Here is a 23,619-nt window from a genome sequence, read left to right as displayed (position 1 = left end):
GCTACTTACAATTCTTTTGCGCATACGGCGTTACTTATTTTAACGCTCAATTGTGAACTGAACTGTAGGGTCTACAATCAACTGTAGCTACAATCTCGTTGTACAAGCCGGCCCAGACACCTAAGCCATATTTTTTTGTTAATTTGTTAATCTGTTGTTTGTAATACTACTTGCTTTAGATGAACTGTTCACGAAATAGTTGATACTGTTCCAAATCATTGCCATAAAAATGTAGAATGTATTTGTTTGCATGTTAAATGTAATGAAGCAATGCAATGTGCGATTCACGTGATATTATTACTGACTAACAAAGAAACGTTTCCAGTGAGTGTTTTTCTTTCTCCTTCTGAACAGAGCATAGCCATGCTCTCTGGGACTGTCTTTGAAAAGAATGGTTTATTTCCAATTTCATTGGTTGACCGACAGTTAACAATTACATACGGAAGCATCCAGTAAAGACTTTTTTCTTTAAAATAGTTACATCTTCGAATACGTATTTATGTTGACGAGACAGCTGCTCTGTCTTTCTGAAATGACCAGAATCACCATTACTGTGCTATGTCCTTTCCCTCATTGCCTACTCAATCCGGCATCTACCAGTTTCGAACGTAAATGAAATCACAATGCAACGATACTTCTGAGTAAACAATAAAAAAACACCAGGAAAACAGGCACTGGATTAGATGTTCTTCGGTTACGTGTCTGTCTTGCCGTTGTTACTAAAAACAGTTTTGCAGAGAAATTAACTCGGTTGACTTGAAATTCAATTTACCGTAAAGCAGAACACATAAGAATTTCGAGGGCGGTAACGTATCAGAAGTGTGTGTGTTTTTTTGTGAATACCTTTGTTATTCTAGACGATGGCGTGGTGGTGAGATTATCAGAATTAAAAGTAATAAATAATTGCAGATAGTGAAAGATGCAGAGCGATTTTTTTTGTAACAGAAAGCAAATTGAATTCTGTTGTTCGCAGAAAAATATAAATCTTTGTTACATATACGTTACGATAACAAGAGTTTTTATATGGTTTAACAGAATTTTCGATCAGTGTGGAATTATGCTACGTGGTGAAGATTTAGGACTAATAAATATACATGGCTTAAGATTACAGGAAGAAAAAGTCAAGTAAACATGCGCGGTCCCTTTTAAAGTAATCGTGTTTCGAGAAAAGTTGAATAAAATGCTCATGTATTATTTAACTTACTGACATTGTTTGTAATATGTAGAAATAACGTGCTGCAACTGACTGCTGTTTTATTGTGTGAATTTATAAATTACTGGGATATTTGTGATTAGGTTGTTTCGTCGTCCCCAATATACTACACTTATTAGACGGCGGTGCGGTTTATACGTGAAAGAATAAGGGAAGATCCCAGTAAAACTGTACCTTTCCCCACCCTATAAACATATGCCGGACAAACTCTCCTATCACATTACCAGGTGCCGGACAAATTTCTCCACCCCATTACCAGGTGCGGGAACAAATTTCTTTGCCCCATTATCAGGTGGCGGAACAAATTTCTTTACCCATTACCAGGTGCCGGAACAAATTTCTCCACCCCCATTACCAGGTGCCGGAACAAATTTCTCTACCCCATTACCAGGTGCCGGAGAAATTTCTCTACCCCATGTCCATGTGCCGGAACAAATTTTTCCACCCCAATATCAAGCGGCGGAACAAATTTCCCCACCACATTGCCATATGCCGGACGAATTCCCCAATCCCCATTGCCATATGCCGGACAAATCGTGGGGATATGCTAAGGTTTTTGGATATTTCCCAGTGAAATGCTGTGCACCGCACCAGAAATGGTGACATCATGCTTGAATCTACTCGTGCAGCCTATACTGTATGATCCTCACACCTAAGTTTCGGTAAACATTGAACTAAAATGTAACAAAACGAAATATGCATTGGCTCTAGAGGTACGACATACGAAAGTGTTGTAAAAAGTTAAATGGATATGTGTCGATTTACTCAGCAGACGAGACATTCACGTATTCTGCGAAGCCGTACATCTCCGGGCTGAGAGGCAGAAGTATTCCTGACAATTGAAACATACAAAGGATAATGACTTCATTATTGACCAGCTTCCAGCTGTATGCTTTAAATTACTGATCTTTGAACAAAAAAAGTACACTTTTATCGTCCCGTTGAGAATACGATCTCTAATTATCGGGAATGTACACAGAATTAGGTTAATACATGAATCCGGAGTCACGCGAGTGTACATCTCCGCGTTAATAGAGTTTATATCAAGGAAAGTAGAAGAGAAATGGTGTCGGGTTATCCGGACACCCTTGTTTCTTCCATTTGTAAACCTGAATGCTGTCATAAATATATTACATATTGGATTGATGTTTTTCACCCATGTTCCTGCCAGCAATTTTGTGCCGCGCTAGTTGATAGGCTTCGCTACCCCCATTTCTTGACAGTTCATATGGAAGTGTTCAGAATCTATGCTTCGAAACAGACATTAGTATACCAGCCGTCAACCAACGAGGACGTTCCATGTCAATAAGGGCGAGGCCAATTCCCATAAGCGACGTTTAACACAAACTTAAGTGCAAACCTAGGAAGGAATTATGCAAAGAGAAACCATTAAGACTTTTCAGTGATGTTGGAAAGGCAATCTAATTCAACACGATGGAAATAAAGCTCCCAGCCCCGAGGTAAGTTGACTTAAGCACAGTCATAGACCAGAGTGCCAGAGATTCTGGACGCTCAATCTCATGGTATAGAGACTTAGATTTAAAATGTTTGATGGAATAACCTCGATACACTGATTAAAACTGTCACAAAACACACGGGGCTACCACTAATACGCCATATTTAGTAACCTTCGGCATATTACTCGCCAAGTAAAGGTAACTGACTATGTCGAAATTTAAACTATTCCTGTGTCGGAAAGTCTGAGAGAAGAAACCGCTTTAGTCTTCGTACATATCTATCTGAACTTATATTTCTACAATCTTGAGCAATGGTATTGCGGCTTGTGTACTTCCGACATCGAATCTTCTGCCAATCATTGATCGTCCCTTTTAAATTTGTATTTCCTTGCTTTGAAACAAATGAATATAGGTTCGGATCTGTTTCCCTCCTTGACACAACATTAGAAAACGCCAAAAAGCAGTGCTGTGAACGGTGTCCATGTGCTTTTAACGACACGAACAGGCAGCAGAGTTACTGTGCTATAAAGCTATACGGGTCATGTCAAAAGCGGTGGAACGGTCAAGTAGCCTGTAATGCTGTTTAGAAACTAATTACTATCATGCTTACTTTGCTTAAAAAGACTCTCCCACGATAGCCTTTACCAAGCGATTTGCAGAGAGTTATTTTTGGCGCAAACATTCCTTCTGCTTTTATTCTCTAAAGTTCAAAGTTCTGAAAGCAAATTTAATCATTGTCCTCCTGATAATAATTTAAACTATTAAAGCTAAAGCTCGTCGATTACCAAGAGACGATCTTGTTGGAGGAACTTTGTTTCAGGCTTTACGCCAAATACGCCCATGTGTAAGGTCTGGGACACGGTTCAGAAACTTAAGGGCAAAAATAATAAAGCAAAATTCCAGCATTTGAAAATGGGAGGCAGTGTATTAACTTTTCTATCCGATATAATTTCTATTAAATCTTCTGAGAATTATATTTCAGAATTTCAACATACTAAAAGCCAAAAGGAGAAAGTTCAATTGCTCTTTACTTATACAAGTTTAGAAGATTGTAATCGTCCTTTTGAGACTCTCTTTGACTTGCTTAATAGTATTGGGATAACTTGTAATTTTTCACCGCTATGGATAATACCGATGCGTCTTATTACCGTCATATACCTTTTACCAGCTTTGTCTGTAAGACTATGGAACGGATGATAAATGATAGACTTGTTTGGTTAGAAACAAGCAATGTAATATTTAATATACAGTGAGGTTTTCGACAAGATCGATCAACTGTAGATCACCTTGTTCGATTTGAAACCTTAATTAGGGATGGCTCTATCTGTATTGAACATGTGGTGTCTTTATTTTTTAGATGTTTCAAAGAGTAGATGTTCAAAAACACGCAGCCAGTATTCAAAAATAATATTTTATTTATGAATTATAATATGATTTGGTTTAAATTTCTAAATAGTCAAAACTGTAAAATACATCTGGTATAATGAAGGTAAAAAATCGCCTAAGATGCCCGTAAGCCGATTCAAAATGCATGCCTTATGGCAACCGCAAGTTGATTTTATGTAATTTTATGTCTACGATTATGTGTTCACTTATTTAGAAATTTAAAGCAAATCATATTACAGTTCACAAGAAAAATATTATTTTGAAATAGCATTACAAAGAATAAAAATAAAATCATTGATCTTCACGTTAAATTGGAAGCATTCTATATAAATTGCGTAAACTACAATTAATCTGGAAAAAATCAGTATACCTTCGGAAGGATCGAAACACATAGGTTTTGTTTCCTTAGGTTTCTAAGGCTAAAGCCATGACTGCCTCAAGTATTTGGAATCCACCGTTTTTGTTTTTTTGTTGTTTTTTTTTTTTGGGTTGTTTTTTATTTAGGGGGGGGGGGGGTAGGCTATAGCATGTAAATTATATTTCCGGGATAGGAAATATATCCGATTTGTGTTCTTAGAAAAGTAAAAAATGTGTAACACAAGCTGCCATACAACTATAGTTTGCCGTACTTGTTGACATCTTTAGTTTTCAGATAATCGTGGAACGGAGGTCGACCGTTCTGTATACCGCTCAGAGATTTTTTCCCGATGTCGTTAAAAACGGTTAGAATACACGGAGGTAGAACGATTAAGACGAGGTTCTACTGATTGCAAACATGCATTGAAATCTGAAACGTCATTTAGGGGAGAATGTCTCAACTTTTCTCAAAAAACCAAACTTATGTCATTTTTCACATACACTTAATACTGATCGAGAGGCTTTTGTCTGGGGGGTTTTTGTCCGCCGGACTTTTCGTCCGTCACTCAGAAAACTGTTGACTGCTTCTCTTTGCATGATTTCGTACTATTTTCGTACTTTATATACTTTCAAAGTTCTTTGGTGGTTTGTGTAATTCGTCGTTTTGGAATCTAGTCTTGCGATTATTGACCTGGAACTTCATTATTGGTTGACGACTGGTATACGAACGCTGGTTTACCAATGGGGAAATTCCCGGTACACGCTCAATCTGTGACCGATCCAGCCGTCTTCTTGTGCTGTGACCCTTCCAGCCTCATTTTGTCACCGTTCCAAACGAGTGCTCATCTGTGGTTGCTCTAGCCAACTGCTCAATCGGTGATTGACAACTGCTCAAACACAAAACGTGCCGTCATGCATTCGCGCGTTTCATTCTGAATAGAAAGAAAAAGATTTAACTTGCTCAAATGTCTGACCTTTTCGTCAATAAAAACACACTTGTTGGCTTGACCATGTTTTAAAATCCTAAAGCACCCTGAATTCGACCAACTGAAAAAACTGACGAAGCTTTTAAGTCATTAAAAATCGCAAAAATGAGTCTGTGCATAATTTCCAGGTCGAGCAGTTCCAAAACGCCAGTAAATTCCAGGTCGAGTAGTTCCAAAATGCCAGTAAATTCCAAGCCGAGTAGATCCAAATTGCCAGTAAATGAAACAAGGTGCAAGGTATTCATAATTGTTACGTAACATTAAGGGTGTCAAAGCAAATGCTAAGTGTGTGGGACGATCACAGTATAAATCTTCCGTTGATATGAGCTGTTTTCTGTAGACGTCAACCTAGCTTGCCTAGCAGATCAACTTTAGCCTGACCATTATCTTCGATGAAAGGGCGACGAAGAAATTATGAGAAGGGAGATAATAGTGCGAATCCAGTGCCGCCAGGGAGGTGATAATAGGGCAAGAAACTAGAGTGTAGTGACAGTGATGACTTCTACGTTCACCAGTGGCGTCAGTACGCTATAGTTAATCATGTCATGTAATAGCGAGAATGGGGGTCGATCAAAAGATTACAGCTGTACCGTCTAGCTGTTGATTCGATCTCTGATTATCGGGAAGTCAACGGAACCTGGTCGCTAAATATAAGGGTATATCCGGTAAACTTTACAGCGAAATATTCACGGAATGAATGCCTTTGAGTAGCACACTACTAATACTTGGGTATAAGAATAAGTGGAGTTACAGATGTTTGGAAGATAGTAGCACAACACCGAAAGACCGACGAGGTGCAAACTGATGGAAAACACACATTGTTTTCTGCGTTCGGTCAAGCTTGTTTACTACGTAATGCAAGCTTTACCCTCTACGCCTAGAATAATATTGTATCCCTGATAAACCAGGATTCTGCTGATGGACAAAGTATTCCCGAGGCCAGGTTTTGCATTGTTTTAATGTGGTTGGAGATGAGTCCAACTCATGCTGGCTTCCTCTCCAGTCGTACGTGGGAAGGATGGTCGTGGGTTTCCCCCGGGCTTTCTCAGGTTGCCTCTCACTATAATGCTGGCCGCAGTAGTATAAGTGAAAGTGTAGGTATTTTTGAGTACACCAATCAAACAAATAAATAAATAAATATCATGATAACACAGCACTTTGAGTAAACGTAGACTAGTGACGTCTAATAAAATAACATCACTACATTTCCTTTTATCTCATTTTGCTTAAGCCTTGGTGCTATGCGGCGTCTAACTCTCAACTATTTAAATATTTACCGGAGCAAACAGAATAAAACACTGACTCCGATAAACTGACACGAGGCCGTATTTCATCCGTTACGTGTGACCATTTACTAACTGTCACACTTTCGGCGCTGCTCTGGTTTTGCTCTGTATGCCTGTAGGTCTAAAACTGAATCCGGGAGCGGTAGATCCAGGGTCAATACTGGATCGAGTCACACCTAAGACCTTAAAAGAGGAAGTTATAACTTCCTCGCTTGGCGTTCAGCATGAAGGGGATGGTACAACGACTGGTTGGCCCGTATCAGTATAATGGCTCGGTCGGGCGGCTTACTTGCCTTCGGTAAGGCATCTGGGTGAAGCAGCACTAGATGAAAGAGCCGTGGAAATCCGTCCTGCAACAGGGGCACATTACATGCACTCTAAGGATTCCTTCGGCGTCATATGACTGAAAATTTGTTAAGTACGACATTAAATCCCCAGCACTCACCCACTCACTCTAAAATTATATTGAACGCTTTGTATTGAGGGAAGTGGACTAACTGGTTGATTGGTGACTAACGCAGCATTCAAGTGTACATGATTTACACTGGTGCGGCCACGTCACAGGTAACTAATAAAGCCACCCTTAGACGTAATACATTCAATGGTAGCAATAGTAAGTCGTGAGCACTGCAAGAGTTTCTGAAAATGGTTCACGTGTACTCCCACAATAGCCTACAGCGACAACTGACCAACATTATTGTGGTTGATTCCCAAAGTATTTGGCAGGTATTTTCGACATGATCGCGTTCGCCGACATGACCGTTTTTGCCGAATATGCGTAAGCGGAATTAACAAGATTCAGATATCAGACGAAAAGTGTTCTGCACATTTTCTTTCCTTCTTTTCTGAGAAAGTCACGTTTTCAGGCTTTGAAAGGCCCTAATTTGTTTTTGTAGAATTCATTTTGTATGTAAGTTTTAAAGAATGTTCGAAAAAGCAAGGTAATTTTGACTTTGATTGACCGTTGATGATAATTCATTCCAGTAGGGTATGTCAGACGTTAGTCTGATAACAGAAATATGCAACACAGAATAAATCAACCAATATTGGGAGTTCCAAGACCATTCCGATTAAGCAGGAACTGAATCTAAAATCTAGATTTCAAAGAACATGTACCTGTTAACCTCTTTTTATATATTTGCCGAGACATTTGACGATTTATGCTAACTTGGTAGTAATATGTATCATCTATTCATATAAGCTCGGGGGTCAAATTAAATTAAGGCATTGTTTGTACCGTTAGGCTAAAATTTTATAAGTGGCTTTCGGTTGCACTGTAACACAGCCTTGAGAAAACCACAGTAATTTTCCCAGACGAATCTTTTAGAAGCCTCACTCATGCACGACTTAAAAAAAGGCAGTGGTGTAAGTAGACAACAGAACCATCGTATGAGTCATCCCTGGAAACCTAGGCATCGAATTGCTGTCTGTAAGATGGGAAGCGATCAGAAACATAATGTTTATACGGTATTTACCGGCCTGGATGAATTTTATAGCCTCACGCTGTTCGGCATTTGTCACGATAGTATTTCTTCAGCTCGTGGCGGGCTTCCTCCTTTTTGCCCTCTGTCAACCGGTAAATAGCCAAGGACGCTGTAAAACCTTAAATAATCGATCGTCTAAGTGAACAGCAGACACTCTTCAGCAATCAGCCGATCTCTGCATGAATTCCGCAACAGTACGTCCTTGAGGCCTTTTATCCCTGTCAAAATTTTGAGGTCCAACTCGAGACTAGCCGGTTTGACCTTTCTTGGGTGTATGTCTTCAAGTCAATAATAGTTACATGACAAACGAAAAGGGTATAACAAGGACATTTAAGGTAATATTTGTTAACGTTGTACGTCACAATCATGAATATTTCATTTCTATCCCGCGGCAACCAGTCATCCTTAGACGAGCACCGGGAAGACCTCCTGCTGGCAGACGTAGTCGAAACAGAGTGGATTTCCGACTCATGGCCTCATCCATCAAGACCTAGTCTTCTTCCGGGACGTCGCATTGGCTTACCAAGCAAGCTTCCTAACCAGTCTTACTAAGGTCGTCAAACAAGAAAAATTATCCAACTCAAATTGCCTGCTCAATAATTAGAATCATAACTGCATTAAGGAGGAAGCACTAAGAAGCGTTTAATGCCACTGGACACACATACTTATGCAATTATGACAAATGCAAATCTTTAATATAAAGTGAAATATGTGCTGGAGGAGCACAAACATTCGTCACCAGCGCTTTAACACAGGTAAACAGTCTTCTCCAGCGCTTTAACGTAGGAGAACAGTGAATGATAACATTCGCATGCTCAAGAATTCATTTCAAGCGCTTTAACACAGGCGAACAGTCTGTGATAACATTCGCATGCTCAAACATTCGTCTTCAGCGCTTTAACCCAGGCGAGCAGTCTATGATAACATTCGCATGCTCAAACATGCGTCTCCAGCGCTTTAACACAAGTAAACAGTCTTCTCCGGCGCTTTAACACAGGCGAACAGTGAATGATAACATTCTTGTGCTCAAGCCTTTCGTCTCCAGTGCTTTAACACAGACGAACAGTCTATGATAACATTCGCATGCTCAAACATTCGTCTTCAGCGCTTTAACCCAGGCGAGCAGTCTATGATACCATTCGCATGCTCAAATACGCGTCTTCAGCGCTTTAACACAGGTAAAAAGTCTTCTCCAGCACTTTAACACAGGTAAACAGTCTATGATAACATCTGCATGCTCAAACATTCGTCTTCAGCGCTTTAACACAGGCGAGCAGTCTATGATAACATTCGCATGCTCAAATATTCATCTTCAGCGCTTTAACACAGACGAGCAGTCTATGATAACATTCGCATGCTCAAATGTGCTCTCCAGCGCTTTAACACAGGTAAACAGTCTTCTCCGGCGCCTTTACACAAGCGAACAGTCTATGATAACATTCTCATGCTCAAATATCCGTCTCCAGCGCTTTAACACAGGTAAACAGTCTTCTCCAGTGCTTTAACACAGGCGAACAGTCTATGATAACATTCGCATGCTCAAACATTCGTCTCCAGTGCTTTAACATAGGCGAACAGTCTATGATAACATTCGCATGCTCAAATATTCGCCCCGTGGGGTTTCCGGGGTGATAAGAACAGGACCTCAGCCCTCTAGGCAAGCTGGTCGTAAAAGACGACTAACCTAGAGCTCTCCTGTGTGAGCCCGGTGAATATAATAGGCTCACATCTTCTCAGTTGTGTGAGAGGTAACCGAGAAGCGACCTGTTTGCCGTGGGTTGCGACCCGTAATCTCAGAGGACGGGATCCTGGTTGCTGAGGCCGTGTTGGTCTTGCGAGATCCTCACGCCCAACACGTCACTTTGGCCCTTACTTGGAGACAGACGAGAGGTGGGATGGGCCCGGTCCGATCAATCGGCTTGGTCACGTCTTGCCTCTGTTTAGTCCTAAAACATTTCTTGAAAACATCACTCCTTAGAGAATAACTGTTTCCTTCCAAGTTTTGAGGCGGTGGCTCATGGGTCAGTCGAGTAGTATGTGTCTGATGTGTGACCTTATTTACTTAATGGGGTTTGCTCATTAGGGCCATCTATTCGAGGTTACCTCATGTGGAGTCCTTGATGTGTGTCGTGCTGGGTATCCCCAGGTTCAGGCATCGCCCTTGTTGGCACTCCGTGGTGGGTGGGGAACACATGGGGTGAATCTTTATGATATATATTATGTCTTCTTTAAATTTGTGGCAAAACGTATTCAATATATCTGTTAGGTCTGCTGGAATGACTTCGAGTACCGACAAAAAGAGGAAGTTGGAGGTTTTGTCGGACTCGCTTGATAAATGTAATGTGTCGGACAGTTGGCCGGCTTTTATTGTTCTTTCAACTAAGAATGAACAGAAGCAGGCCTCCAAAATCCATCCCTTTATTTTGCAAAGGGCTCTCCAGGGAGTCGCTGGAACGTTAAAAAATGTGAAAAAGCTAAGGTCCGGAGACATTCTCATTGAATGTCTCCGCCAACAACAATCCATCAATTTACTATCGTTAAAAAAAAATTCGAACATACCTGTGTTTACATCCCCTCACAATTCCCTGAACAGCTGTCAGGGAATAATTCGTGACCGGGATCAAGATATTTTGAAGCTTTCGGAAGAAGAAATCTGCGAGGAATTAAAATCACAGGGTGTTACCAGAGTAAAGCGCTTCACTATGAAGAAATCTGGTAATATCCTGAAACTAAATACATACCTGTTAACCTTTAATTCTACTTCTATTCCATCAGACATCTACATTGGCCCGTATAGGGTTAGTGTAGACTTATACATCCCTAACCCAACACGTTGTTTCACGTGCCAGAAATTTGGTCATGGCAAGGGCCAATGTAAAAATAAACTTGTTTGTTTTCGATGTGGCAGCGAAGTTCATGAGGGTTTCGACTGCAGCAACACAGTTAAGTGCTGCAATTGCGGTGGGGATCACATGGCCTCCTCTAGGGACTGTCCACTTTTCGTAAAAGAAAAACAAATATTCATTATAAAAACTAAAAACAATACATCGTATCAGGAGGCCCGGAAACAAGTCTCGCCTCCTAATACTTCACTGCAGACTTCATTTGCAAATGCGGTCAAGCGAGTAGCATCTGTTGCTACTTAAACATCAATGACTTGGCCCATTGCAAACCAGAAACCTTCTCCTGTTTCTGTTGAACCTACTGTTCGACCTGTTTTCAATATTTCCTCCACCCAAACTACCTTAATACAACAAATAAAACCAGCGAATAATACTGACTGACCCGATAACCCCAAACTTAATTAACGTAGAAACAAAGATATGTCCGAAAATAAACCTCCAAATAATAACAATAAATCTAATAAACCTAGTGGCAAAACAGAGCGTCTCTTTAAGGCCACTAGGAACCCTGTCCAAACTTTTAATAAGTTTGGATCGTTGGAGGACGTTGGTCCTTCAACATCAGGTGCGGATGTGATGGATACATCACCTGCACCAGGGAGATATTCCAGCCGATCTCCAAGGAAGGGTTGTCCTCGATCCTAACAAAGAAAAATCCCATATACGTCTCCCTCCGTAACGTCTGTATACGACAAAATTATACAGTGAAATTGTCGAGGTCTTACGATAAATTTTATTGAAATAACACAGCCTGTTCAATCATTAAATCCTATTGCCCTGTATCTTCAGGAAATTCACCTGAAAACATCTGAGAAATATAAGACAACTCTTAAAAATTACTCATTATTCAGTACTTACTCAAACGTAGAAGAGCGAGCTGCAGGCGGCTCTTCTATCTTCATCAATAACAACATTATTCAAGACTCCTTATCGAAGGAGGAACTGTGTTATTTTAATGATGGTTCTAATACCTGTTTACATCCTGGCAGTGGCACTTATTCTGCTATCGATCTCACTATCACAGATCCATCACTTCTCTCGGATTTTTCTTGGAAGGTGCATGACAATCTTTGTGGTAGTGACCATTTTCCTATAATCCTAGAGCATATCACTTCTAATTCTTTAGAACGTGTAGGTAGGTGGAAATTCGATAAAGCAGATTGGATCCCATTTGAGATGTTTTGTGACGCTGATATCACCTCAGAGGTTCTCAATGCAGCAGATGATCCTATATTAAAATTTAATAAGCTTGTTTTACAAGCGGATGACAGAACTATCCCTAAGACCTCGACAAATCCAAAATCCAAGAGTAAACCCTGGTACGACAATGACTGTTATAAAGCCATAAAGGACCGTAGAAAGGCTGAACGAAGATTTAATCATTGTCCTACTGATAATCATTTAAACCGGGTTCGTAATTTTAGAAATTTTCTAAAGCTCGTCGATTACTTAAGTTCAAGAGACGATCTTGTTTGCAGAACTTTGTGTCGGGCATTACGTCAAAAACACCTATGCGTAAAGTCTGGAACATGGTTCAGAAACTTAAGGGCAAAAATAATAAAGCAAAAGTCCAGCATTTAAAAGATGGAGATAATATATTAATCTCTCCATTTGGTATAGCCAATAAATTAGCAGAGACAATTTCCAAGAAATTTTCTTCTGAGAATTATACTTCAGAATTCCAACACATTAAAAACCAGAAGAAGAAAATTAAATTGCCCTTTTCTTCTAAGAATTTAGAAGATTATAATCGTCCTTTTGATATCAAGGCACTTACAACTGCATTAAGAAAGGCCCACGATACTGCTTGTGGTCCTGATAACGTATATTATAAGTTTCTAAACCATTTACCAGCTGAGGCACTGGAGACTCTCTTGGACTTAATTAATGATATTTGGATAACTGGTAATTTTCCACCGTCATGGAGGGAGGCGTGTATTATCCTGGTTCCCAAACCGGGTAAGGATCATACTGATCCAAATAATTACCGTCGCATAGCTCTTACTAGCTGTGTCTGTAAGACTATGGGACGGATGATTAATGATAGACTTGTTTGGTTTCTTGAAACCAACAAGCTTTTATCTAATATTCAATGTGGTTTTAGTCAAGGTCGATCTAGTTTAGAACACCTTGTTCGATTTGAAACTTTTATTCGTGGTTTTGTTAATAATGAACATGTGGTGTCCATACTTTTGACCTTGAAAAGGCCTACGACACCACATGGAAATATGGTATTTTAAAAGACCTCGCGGATATGGATCTTAAAGGTCGATTACCAATATTTATATCACAATATTTATCCGATCGTCAGTTTAAGATACGGTTGGGGTCCACTCTTTCTAACTCTTATGAGCAGGAAATGCGTGTACCCCGGGGCAGCGTTCTATCACCAACTCTGTTCAGCATAAAAGTAAATAGCCTAGCAAAAACATTAACATCTGGCACAGAGGGTTCTTTATACGTGGATGATTTCCTTATATGCTACCGAGCTAAGAATATGAATAATATCGAACGTCAGTTGCAACTTTGTCTCAATAAAATCGAGAAATGGGCAACTGAAAACGATTTTAGATTTTCAACGTCTAAAACCGTCGGTATGCATTTTTGTAACAAACGGAAACTTCATCTTGATCCCAAGCTTAATTTTTGTGGTGAACAGGTTAAAATTGTTGAAGAAACTAAATTTTTAGGTATAATATTTAATAGTAAACTATCTTTAATACCTCGTATAAAAATGTTTAAGGCTGAATGTACAAAGGCTCTCGATATAATTAAGGTCGTGTCTAGCACCGATTGGGGTGCTGACCGAGCAGTTCTACTTAATTTATGTCATTCTCTAGTGAGGTCTAAATTGGACTATGGATCCATCATTTACGGTTCCGCAAATATTTGATCTACGAAAATATAATAAATCAAATACAAATCCTCTTATAATTCAGCAAAGTTTTGCTGAAATTAAGACTGATTATATGGATAATAAATTTATATATACTGACGGGTTAAAGGATGGGGACAGGGTTGCGGCTGCGGCTGTCTTAGAGCAGCGGGTGACTTGTCTTCGTCTGCCACCTTCATCTTCTATCTTTTCTGCAGAGGCGAGGGCTATACTCCTGGCCATATCATATGTGTTTCCTCTGGGCATGCCCAGAGGGCAGTGATATTCAGCGACTCGCTGTCTTGCCTTTTGGCGATTCAGAATAATAAATTTAAAAATCCATTGATACTTGAGATCATAGCCAAACACCGAAAACTTATTAAAAGAGGTAAAGATATTATATTCTGTTGGATACCAAGTCACACTGGTATCCATGGAAATACAGTCGTGGACAGGGAAGCGAAAGCTGTCCTATATAAACCTGTATCTAGGGTTAAAATCCCTTATACTGAGATGAAGTCTAGTATTCTTAAATATATTCGTCGCCTTTGACAGTGTGAATAGGACTTGCAGATCCACAATAAACTGCATGCTATTCACCCAGTCATTGGCTACAATGCCTATACTTGTAAAATGTCTCGCAGAGACCAAGTAGTTTTAACGAGGTGTCGTATTGGGCACTCTCATCTGACACACAATTTCATCTTAGATGGGAGCAGTGCTCCAGAGTGTGTTGGATGTGATGCAGAATACGGCATCAAACATATCTTGGTTGACAGTGTAGACTTTGCCCATTTTAGGCAAAGGTTCTACACGGTCAACTCTATATATGATTTATTTGACAGCATCGCTGGCGATGTTGTCATAAAATATTTGTAGGCCATTGGCTTATATCATAAAATTTAAATTTCAATTGTCTGAAATATTTATAGATAAAAGTTATATACATACAGCTTTCCAGATATACTATTTTTAAATATGATCGTTTTCGAGGTTTAACTGTTTTTTCTTATCCGATTTTAAACATGTCTGTACTTTTTGTTTGATTTTTGATGTTCTCACCATCATTTCGAAAACCTTAACCGTCTCATGTTTTCACCTTCTTCTCACCTCGATATGGCTGAAATATTGCCGATGTGGCGTTAAGCCATAATCATTCATTCATTCATTCATTCAAACATTCGTCTTCAGCGATTTAACACAGGCGAGTAGTCTACGGTAACATTTGCATGCTCAAACATTTGTCTCCAGTGCTTTAACACAGGCGAACAGTCCATGATAACATTCTCATGCTCAAACATTCGTCTTCAGCGCTTTAACACAGGCGAGCAGTCTATGATGACATTCGCATGCTCAAACGTTCGTCTTCAGCGCTTTAATACAGACGAACAGTCTATGATAACATTCGTATGCTTATACATTTGTCTTTAGCGCTTTAACACAGGCGAACAGTCTATGATAACATTTGCATGCCTTAACATTCGTCTCCAGTGCTTTCACACAGGCGAACTGTCTATGATAACAATCGCATGCTCAAACAATCGTCTCCAGCGCTTTAACACTGGTAAAAATCTTCTCCAGCGTTTTAACAGAGACGAACAGTCTATGATAAAATTTGCATGCTCAATCCTTTCGTCTCCAGTGCTTTAACACAGGCGAACAGTCTATGATAGCATTCACATGCTCAGACATTCGTCTTCAGCGCTTTAACACAGGCAAGTAGCCTATGATAACATTCGCATGCTCAAATATTCGTCTCCAGCGCTTTAACACAGGTAAACAGTCTTCTCCAGCGCTTTAACGCAGGCGAACAGTGTATGATAACATTTGCATGCTCAAACATTCGTCTCTAGTGCTTTAACACAGACGAACTGTCTATGATAACATTCGCATGCACAAACGTTCGTCTTCAGCGCTTTAATATAGGCGAACAGTCTATGGTAACATTCGTAAGCGCATACATTCGTCTTTAGCGCTTTAACACAGACGAACAGTCTATGATAACATTCGCATGCTTAAACATTTGTCTTCAGCGCTTTAACACAGGCGAACAGTCTATGATAATATTCTCGTGCTCAAGTCTTTCGTCTTTAGCGCTTTAACACAGGCGAGCAGTCTATGATAACATTGGCATGCTCAAACATTTGTCTCCAGCGCTTTAACACAGGCAAGGGTATCCTTTAAACTTTACAGCAAAATATTCACGGAATGAACAGTATACGGTTTATTATATCAATGAATCCTTTTCCCCTGTCTTTTTACCCGAGTTATGAGAAGGTCTTGGAACAACCCGCAGATGAGCGTGGGTTTTCTTCCACCACAATGCTAGCCGCCATATTATAAGTGAAAAATTCTTGAGCACGATGTTAAACACAAATAAAATTAATATTGCTAATATTACCTGAGTAGCAGTATTAATATTGCCATCCGTTCATACTGGCCACAGGCACTGGTATGATGGAATAAGGAGATACTTGCTAATGATTGTGTGAAAGATCATGGTGCATGCTTCTGGGGAAAAGATATCTGTACAGACTAAGAACATTGTCCAAACCTGAACAAATACAATCCTTTGGGAAAGACGGTCTTGAGCCCAGCTCTTCAGTCAGATGTCATATTGTTGCGATAATTTGCAGGCCGTGATAATTTCTCTTTTTTATTGTTTAAGGTTACAGACATGGCGGCCAGTTTTATGGCTTGAGGAAGCTGGAGTGTCATGGGTAAACCACCAAACTTTGGCAGCTTGCTGAACATAACCCCTCAACCACCTCTGTTTTAAAGGTTCTCCCCAGTTTTTAAAATACATGTACATGCGAGTGATTTGGGCTTGGTGATTTTTTGGCAAATAACTTATTACAAAGAATAAACATTTTCGTTGGTACCCTGTATGACAGACTATGGAAATGTCTTTTTTCGTGAATTTGTGAGATTGCAATGCTTTGATTAGGCTTTATGGATTAGCATCTCCCCGAGACTGTAGTGTACTTTATCTATCCTGTCTTTGGCGTATTGAGGACTATACGCCCCACTGTGATGTCCGATGCGGCATCAAACATAACCTAGTTGACTGTATAGACTTTGGTCAAGTTAGCAAAGGCTGTACACAGTGGACTCTCTGAATGAATGATTGAATGAATGTTCACGGCTTCAAACCACATCGTGGCGAGTACATGTTCAAAGCAAGAGGTAGTGAATTAACAATGAGAAACATGAATGAATAAAAAGTAGACAAAACCAGTTTAAAACGAGGGTACCACACCTTAGTCAAACCAAAATATTGACCAGATATTTGATTTATTCGACAGCATGCTATTATCCCATATCATGAAATACAGTTCTTTATCCCATAATTTGCCCGTGTAAGTGATATAACAGTGAGGTAAATTTCCAATATACCGTGTGTTATATAAATAATATGAAGTTTTGATTGATCCCCTAAACTTTCATTGACTACCTTATCGAATGAAAAAGAACAGCTGCATACAGGACTTGTTTGGGGGGGGGGGGAGCCAGACTAGTTAGTCATTACTTACTGCACCGGGACAGCAGTTTCTTATGTAGGGCCAAATTAACATTTAATCGAGAATTATCGATAAATATTTATCGATATCTATAAATGAATTATCGATATCGATTATTCATTTATCGATATCAATAATTCATTTACCGATATCGATAAATAAATGAGCGATATCGATAAAAGAATTTGCGATGTCGATAAATGAATTAGCGATGTCGATAAAAGAATTTGCGATATAGATAAATGAATTAGCGATATCGATAAATAGTGTTTCCGGTTTAGTTTCAATGGAAAAGACTGCACCCTCTATCTTGTTACGCTGGATAAAACAGAGGCTTATTTATGATTCAACTGATATTGATATATTACATTTAAATTACCTTTGTGTGATCAACCGTTTTTGCCATATACCTCCATCAGCAAACTCCAGTAAAGATGACTTTATTTATTTATTTGCTCAAGAATATTTCACATATACATTTGAGGGCCAACGGATTATTACACATTTACACGAACAGGAATTTCTCTTATACTGCTAAAACACACTTCTAGTTTATTTCTCTTTCGCTATGTAAACCAGAAAGTGATAATTTACACTATGTTAGCCGAAGGACTACACGTACTTTACCTGTAAAGTTAAGTTTTGTTGAGAAATGTGTATAATGGCGCAACGGTGCTGACTGGCTTACCTTTGCTAGTATTAATTCCAAGCGGTGTAGGTAAGTCAGTCTCCACTGACTTACACTGAAGATCGCTGAGTGCTCTGTTCAGTGAATTCACAGTGTCTGTTGACAGCGCTGAGTTTATTCGTGTCAAAGTTAACTTGTTTAAGTTACCCAAATTACCAATATTTTGTTGTAGTCTTCTTTCAACTCAAGTTATTGTGTTGTTTAGGACACGCAAAACATCGCCCACATTCGAAATACCCGCCATTTGAACTAATTCAAACAACTCCAAAATCCTGCAAGATGTTAGACGGGAGGCATTATTATGATGCGACTAATGTCCCTGATTTATCGATATCGATAAATAAGGCTATTTATCGATATCGATAATTCATTTATCGATATCACTAATTCATTTGTTGATATCGATAAATATGGCTATTTATCGATAAATAAATTAGCCATATCGATAAACAAATTAGCCATATCGATAATTCATTTATCGATATCGATAATTTGTTCGCTAAATCGCTAAAACCAAACGTTTTCTGGACACTATTCAGGCATAATCTTTACCTACATGAAATGTGAAAGATAGTAAAGGTTGGTGAAAGGAAAAGAAGGGCTTGATGCTGTAAGCCTAAACAAGTACTCCCAGTGAATTCAAACTCGACAGTCAACGACAGTCGACAGCATCATGCTTCGGTATGAGATTTTCAGAAAATAAAGGAACACAAAGTTACCGAAGAATTGTTTCCTGCATATGAACTGGTCTGCAACTAATGTACCCCAAGATCCATTCTGTTTGCCACATCGAACACGATAAATACTGTGTCTCACTGATTCAACATGGTGTCTACCATCGCACGGAAAGTCCAAAACAGAACCAAAATCAAGCCCTTTGAAACATCATAGAAACTGTCTTGTGCATTCTCCAAGTTCCATGATCGTAAGTAAGACCAGGAAATAAGTATTGTCAATTGTTCCCGCTAAAATCCTAAATTTTTTCGTTCAGCATGATTTTCGAAATCATCGCTCCTTGCACCCTGCAAACCATCACATGACGTTCTAGAGATATGAAATAATTTTACCGGCTACGTGTGATCATTTGTCAGCACTCACACTTTCGTTGCTGCTCTGGTTTTGTTTTCTCTACTCTGTACGTCTTAGTTGTATTAGATATACCATGAATCGAATATTCCGTGAACAAGATTTTGTTTTCGCCTAATTTAATATTTGTATTAATATAGAATGATTTACAACATATAGTCAGTTCTACAAAGCTACCTTTTAACCATCAAACACACACGAAAATGAAATGTTTAATGACACGCATAACTTGCCCAGAGCATATTGCATCGGATGACAGAACATCCAGGGCCATAAACTATGTCATAAAGTAACGTGCCCGTGCCTAATATTGGCCACTTCGTATAATCTATACTTTTACAACAGCTGAGCCTAAGGTAGATGTTTTTAACATTACCAGCTGTAACTTCTTTCATTCAGCTCATCACTGCATCTACCTGTGGAGTCGAAAATCTCCGGCGTGACCCTCGTGCCAGTCATATTTAATTTTAGTCTCTTTGCTATCTAGTCTCTGTCATTACAGAATTAAGAACCGATAAGACAATCGTCACTGCCCCAGAAGACAAAGGCAAAGCTGCCACCATATTGGAAAAACCCGAGTTCGATGACCTCGTCAATACCAATCCTCATATTGCTTCCTCAAAACTGATCCGACTTTCCGCTATGAAAGGCAGCATAGAGTTATGCTCAACATCCCAGGCCACCCTATGCAAGAGGAACGATAAAAATCCACAAGAACAGAATCAAAGTCGGGCTTCTCGTTTGTTCCAGAGGGACGGCACACTACAACTGCCCAGAACCTTTCGAAACTTCTATAACCCTGGTGGAAAGCAGCCGACTCATTCACCAAAATTTTGTCCTCCTCTGTGAACAATTTAGAGCAATAACATCACCATGCCAACTCGTTAGCTATAGTGTCGTTGACTTATTCACTAATGTACCAACAGCTGATGCCCTCAACGTGCTCAGAAAGAAGATTGATACAACAAAACGCAACACATCCCTTTCAACTGAGAGCATAGTCCGCTTAGTAGATGGTTGTATTACATCTACCTACTTCACCTGGCGGTGATGAAATATTTGAGCAGACACATGGCCTCGGCGTTATTTCCAGTTATATTTCTAACCGAATGTGAAAACCAAGACCTGGCATCCTCGCCCATTAAGCCCATATGCTCGTTGCGAAAAGTTGACGACACTTTTTGTCACACTGCCTTCCGATGATAACCCTTTAAGCCCTCTACAACAGCTGAACCATGGACACCATCCAATCGAGTTTACAATGGAAATCGAAAATGGCCAGAACATTCCCTTCCTAGGTGTCCTTGTACACAGAACCACATACAATATTCAAACTACAAGTTATAAGAAACCGACACACTGGGACCAGTACATAAACCACCATCCAACCACCCGCCAGGAATCCAGACTGGGATCATAGCTACGCTGATCAAGCGCGCAAAATCCATTTGCCCCAATAGTATAAATGATGAAATTCAACATCTCAAAGCAGCCTTTGTCCATTTCCACGGTTATCCATCACAGTTTGTGAACAAGAATATGAGGAAAAGCTTACTCTCAATAACTATGACCGCCCAACCAGACCAGAGGGATGGAACAGCAGAATCACCGTCTCATACATTGAACCAGGAAACCATCAAATAACCAGATTTATAGTTGTGGTAGTGCCACATAAGTCAGGAGCAGCCCCAACCTGAAAACTCTACTAAAAGCCAATGAAAAAAAGCCCTTCCAAACCGGACCAATTCAAAGGGGCAGTATACCAGATTGGGTGGTCACCAGCAGAAGTATGTTGGAGAAACCTGCAGGCACCAGAGTCGAAGAACACCAAACATCAGTCCAGAAAGTTGGCGAAAATCAGCAATATCCGATCATATTGAAAACAATCCAGACCATGTAATCAACTTGGAAGGAGTTCCCACTCTCAATTCCAACGAACCACACTGGAAGAAAAAACTCATGGAAGTGTATCTACATGCACTAGCCATTCATATCAAAAGAATAAAGCCACATTTAAACTGAGATCAAGGCCTTTACATGCCCAGTCCTACACGACCTCCTAACCTTTGAACCTCACCACGCTAATGGACAATTCGCTGACGTAATATTTATCCCCTGTTTGTTCATGCGAACTGCACTCATATCAACTTTACTCGTGTCAACTTTGGTGGCGGGTCTTACTCCCCATTTCTTGTGTATTTCTTTTCTGTCATTCAAATGGACGACGTCTGCCATCCTCTCTCCTCCGATATACTTGTCGCACTTAGTACAGGCACAGGTTTCCAGTACGCTGATTTTTCCAGGACGACGTCCGGTATAAAAGTGACAAAAGCACTCGACCATCACGTCACATGAGGAGGAAGCAAGGAAACCGTTATCTATCAACACTTCTTGTTTTCTGTACACGCTTCTCTAAATTGTTTTTCATCTTAATTGTTATCCCTGATTCACAAATGCCCTACTCCAATAATTAAGTTCCAGAATGCAGTCTAAATCTAATGATGAGTCTAATAAGAATATTTTATTGTAAAAAACGCAATCATAAAATTAATATACATATGTGCATAGGCATGTCGCATTGTAAAAAAAACAAAATTACCAATGTAAACGATTTAATAAAACCGCTCACTTAGCGAACCACGATGATGGAAAGTAAAGTGGCCCTAAAACCAGTAATTCAACCATTTCTGTATGTTGCTGATTTTAAGAAAGGTTTAGCATCTACACCGTATTGTAATTGATTTTCTTTACTGTAATCGCCAATAAGCCAGGATTATGCTCGTGGGCTAAGTCTTCCCGAGGCCTCGTCCCTATGCATGTTACCGTTTTTTCGTATGCTAGGTTTGATACCAAAACAGAGTTTTTAATAATTTTGGACCAGTGACATCTTATAAATTGATCTAAACACTATTTATTTCGAACCAATGAAAATGGATTGGTGAACAGGCGTATTGCCCATATGAACAACTCTCCGTTCATACATCACATATATTGACAACAGACATGGCGTAATGCATGTAATAAGCTGTATAGTCTGGTAGTCGTAATGCTCAATATTAAGGCATATGAAGACTCACGCGACTTTATCCTGTAACCAACGAATCGTGTTACTATGTGTATATACATGTACTAGCAAATACAGGTATATCTGAATCAATAAGAGCTTAGCACCATACGTACATATATCACTCGCAACCTGCGGATGGTTGTGGGTTTCCCCCGGGCTCTGCCAGGTTTCCTCCCATTATAATGGTGGCCGCCGTCGTATAAGTGAAATGTTCTTGAGTACGGCGTAAAACACCAATCAAATAAATAAATATATATCGTTCCAACCTTCTGGAACAAGCAATGAATTCCTGTACTACGTGAAAAATAGTTATGATTTTCCAGTGAGTAACAGAAGAGCTTCCATATAATTCAGTACATATATCTGATGATAATAGAAGGATAAAACAAACTGATTCGAATGTCGAAATACAACGGACATTTAAAGGCGAAGAAAACTTAAAAACGTGACACCATGGGCTGAAAAGAGCATATTTTTTTCTATCTGGTGGGGCCTGCTGCATAATTTTGCGATTTTCCCTCGCCATACACGTAAAGCCTGAAAACAGCAAAGCTGGCATAAATCGCAGGGTCCGTGAGGTCCTCCATCTTTAACACCCTGTAATTCTCCTCCGAACACAGAAGATATCAGGACTAATTCTTAGGGAGTCGCTAACAGCGGATTTTGGCGCTAATTTTATTTATAATTTATCAACTTGAGGTACATATTAGAATTTGTTTTGTGGCATGCACCTGCGAGGAAATGCATACTGTTTTCAATGGTATTTGATTAATATTTAAATTTTCTTCTCCTTTAAGAGGAAAATGTTTGGAATTTTCTAAAAGCTGCCCACATTCAGATGTCGGATTATCGGCAATGTGTTTTAGAATATTATGACCGTTTAAATTGCTACACTGAAGGCGCATTTGCGTATGAATACTACGGGATTTTCTAACTCTCTGATAGACGTAAAATGCAGGGAATGTAACAGTAGTGCTACCCAGAAATCTACAAAATATTGCATTCGAGATACCATCAAGGTCATTTAATGTGTGTTGATTTAATGCGTTCCACATCCGAGTTACAGACGACAAAAACGAGTGTATATATAAACTGATTCTCGTATGAGGGACAGCAACCTTGCAGCTTCCTGGTGGTTGTATCCAACGCTTACATTTCTTTGACAAGGGACAAGTGACGATAAATATGACGGAGGGCTATTGTGGATCATCTTGTGAAAAAAATCCGTAATTTGTATTGCATTCGCCTTTCAGATAATGGAATAACACGTTTCCCTGTACATTCATCCAAGAGATGTTCCACATGCACAG

This window comes from Liolophura sinensis, chromosome 10 (genome assembly GCF_032854445.1).
Source record: "Liolophura sinensis isolate JHLJ2023 chromosome 10, CUHK_Ljap_v2, whole genome shotgun sequence".
In the NCBI taxonomy this organism is placed as follows: domain Eukaryota; kingdom Metazoa; phylum Mollusca; class Polyplacophora; order Chitonida; family Chitonidae; genus Liolophura; species Liolophura sinensis.
This window is presented reverse-complemented; position numbering follows the sequence as displayed.